The 3317-nt window shown below is 43.5% G+C and overlaps 1 pseudogene; it reads right to left on the reverse strand.

Annotated features, from left to right (window-relative positions):
- Nucleotides 1-335: 335 nt before the first annotated feature.
- LOC147458568 (hydroxyacylglutathione hydrolase 2, mitochondrial pseudogene) lies at nucleotides 336-1133 on the reverse strand (annotated as a pseudogene).
- Nucleotides 1134-3317: the final 2184 nt, after the last annotated feature.

Consider the following 3317-nt stretch of genomic DNA (forward strand, 5'->3'; position numbering starts at 1 on the left):
GAAAACAGTAATCGCCCGGCACAAATCCCACCCTCTACTGCTCCTATGCTCTTCAAGCTTGTAGATTTTCACTTCTGTCCTCTATCCAATCAATTTTTGCATGCTCTTCTTCCTGTTGAGCATCAAACCTTGATGTTTTTTTTGTAACTTTGTCTTCCCAAAGTATTCCCAGAGAGAGAGAGAGAGAGAGAGAGAGAGAGAGAGAGAGAGAGAGAGAGAGAGAGAGAGAGAGAGAGAGAGAGAGAGAGAGAGAGAGAGAGAGAGAGAGAGAGAGAGAGAGAGAGAGAGAGAGAGAGAGAGAGAAAAGCCATTATTTTTGAAAGCGATGTCCACATCTATTGTGGTGTTCCTTCAAACCAACAAGACAATGAGAACAAGGTGTTTCCTGTAAAAGCCATTATTTTTGAAAGCGATGTCCACATCTATTGTGGTGTTCCTTCAAACCAACAAGACAATGAGAACAAGGTGTTTCCTGTAAAGATGGCCTTCTAGCTTGGAAAATAGAAGCACAGAGGTCCTTTTGTGTGCCCCGAAGTATCTAGCACCAATGTGATGCCCATATCTATTGTGGTGTTCCTTCAAACAGCTTCCCACAACGACACTAAGAACAAGGTGTTTCCTTTAAAGATGGCCTTTGCGCTTGGAAAATAGAAGCAAACATGTCCTTTTGTGTGCCCCAGAGTATCTAGCACCAATGTGATGTCCATATCTATTATTGTGTTCCTTCAAACAGTTTCCCACAAGACAATGAGAACAAGGTGTTTCCTGTAAAGATGGCCTTTGAGCTTGGAAAATAGAAGCACACAGGTCCTTTCATGTGCCCTGGAGCATCTAGCACCAATGTTTTTTTACTACCAAGCATCCAAGTGTCTCCATTCTTCAAAGCCACGTCCATTAATGTGTGTTATATCTTCTCTTTGAGTCAACATGCGGCCACTGTAATCCCATTGACAATGCATATTTAAGATTAAATCCAGTCCAAGATCTTTTTTTTTGTAAAGCTTCAAAAACATGTTTTGCTTAAAACCTTTAGAAGGATCAATAACTTCGATAACACGTGCGTCTGTATCATGGAGCAAGTATGCATAATTTTCTTTTAGACATGATAATAGTGAATCCCTCTTCTTTTGCATGCCCAAAAAGGAGGTTGATAATCTGAGATTTTCCTTGAAATGTTCGATTGACCATCCTGCTGGAAAATTAGTGCAGGTGCATAAGAACGTCGAGAACTTCCATGAGTGCAACAAACAAGAGCGCCCACAATGAGTGAATGCCATGGATTAGCAACTACCAACTCTCTCTCTCTCTCTCTCTCTCTCTCTCTCTCTCTCTCTCTCTCTCTCTCTCTCTCTCTCTCTCTCTCTCTCTCTCTCTCTCTCTCTCCCTCTGTGTGTGTGTGTGAGTGTGTGTGGAAGTTCCTACAGTGTTAAGTCTCCTTCTCACACCCTCACCGCCTCATGAACCCAAGTAATGGGGCTTGTATCAAGAATCGTGCAACTGCAGGCCTATGTGCAAACCCTATGGCGTTGCCCGATCCGTATTGTGATGCCTTTACCAATGCTAGCTAGTAGGCCATTCAACCTACAAGAATCAATTTTCTTTGTGCATCTGAAAAAAAAAGGGGTGGGCTGGAGCCTCCCTATCATACTCGCACGTGGATGATGGGGGGCTCCAGCCCACCCCTTTTTTTTCCAGATTGTGTGAGCACATCACATTTGACATCTCAACCCAGGTACAACCAAGCACGCCATTTAGTGTGAAAAATCAATTTCACAAACATACAAAATTCCCGTTATGGTAGATTCAAGGAGGAAGTTTTGCCAAGTAACCAACATATTTTACAATCTAACACTATTTTCATGAATTTTCCAAGTAATTTTTCTCCCTTTTTTGAATTTTCAACCACTCAAGGCATGGCTTCTTTGCTGCATTCATGAATTTGAAAAAAAAAAGGGGGGGGGGGGGGGGGGGGGGGGGGGGGGGGGGGGGGGGGGGCCCCCCCCCCCCCCCCCCCCCCCCCCCCCCCCCCCCCCCCCCCCCCCCCCCCCCCCCTTTTTTTTTCCCAAATTGCCACCATATCTCTTTTCAACAAAAAATTGGATAGTGCTTCTTTCTCATGGCCACCCATCAGTGCTTCTTTCTCTTCAGCAAAGCTCGTCAACGGCTTTTCTTATCCACTGCTCACCCTCTCTTGAGCTTGCTTGTCAACACCGCTAAGGATCAAACCACTTGTTCTCACTTGCTTGTTGATGGTCTTGTATTTTTTTATCTCAACAACATTTGTACTTTGGGAAGCTTGCGAGGTGTAGAATCTCTAATCCAACTGCAAAAGCTATGTGTTAAAATCTGCCCAGTGTTGGAAGAGGTTCCTTCCCTGCATGCCCCGGTGCATATGGAAATGCTTGCTATACAATCCTGCTCGAAGCTCAAAGCAGTAGAAGGTTGTGACTACATGACACAATTGTCCTTTGCCCAATTTGATGGATGCAAAAGCATGGAAAGGTTTCCACTCAACAAATTTGACAGATTGCAACATATATCTTTTGGGGACTACAAATTCACAAGTGATGCACAAAAGATGGCAACATGGGCAATGGAGGAGGCGGAATGTCCATGTCTTCATGAGGGGGTGTTGCTTGCCTTGCTGGAACGGGCTGGATTGCAATGCATCGCACATTAATAAGGTATTCAAGTGCAATCCTCATATTCGATATCATGTAGGCCTTTTTAATAGTAGCTGCTCTTTTATAGAGCTAGAGATTCATATGATTTTGTCTCGAGGAAAGCTATTGATTTTTAAAATATGATTGAGTGGAAGGTGCAGGTTGACATGGATGCAGGAGAAACAATAGGTAGCGGAGGTCTTGTGGCAGCATGGTGAGGTGGATGCCTTCCAATAACAATAGTTTCTTGGATTTCTTATGGCTCCAACTTTTTAATAGTAGCTGCTCTTTTATAGAGCTAGAGATTCATATGATTTTGTCTCGAGGAAAGCTATTGATTTTTTTAATATGATTGAGTGGAAGGTGCGGGTTGACATGGTTGCAAGAGAAACAATAGGTAGCGGAGGTCTTGTGGCAGCATGGTGAGGTGGATGCCTTCCAATAACAATAGTTTCTTGGATTTCTTATGGCTCCAGCGAGCATGAGTTAAGGAAATAGGGACTTGGATATCAAAAAATAATCATGTATCTTGGATCACATACAAGGTTCAATGTGAGGATGTTCCATTTCTCAAGGCGGCAGTTGTATGCAAAAGGGGTATTTTCTCCATCTTAATACCTCTTTTGTCATCCGCTTCCTGAATGACCCCCATGT

Source organism: Adiantum capillus-veneris, chromosome 5 (genome assembly GCF_014529385.1).
Source record: "Adiantum capillus-veneris isolate H3 chromosome 5, ASM1452938v2, whole genome shotgun sequence".
NCBI lineage: Eukaryota > Viridiplantae > Streptophyta > Polypodiopsida > Polypodiales > Pteridaceae > Adiantum > Adiantum capillus-veneris.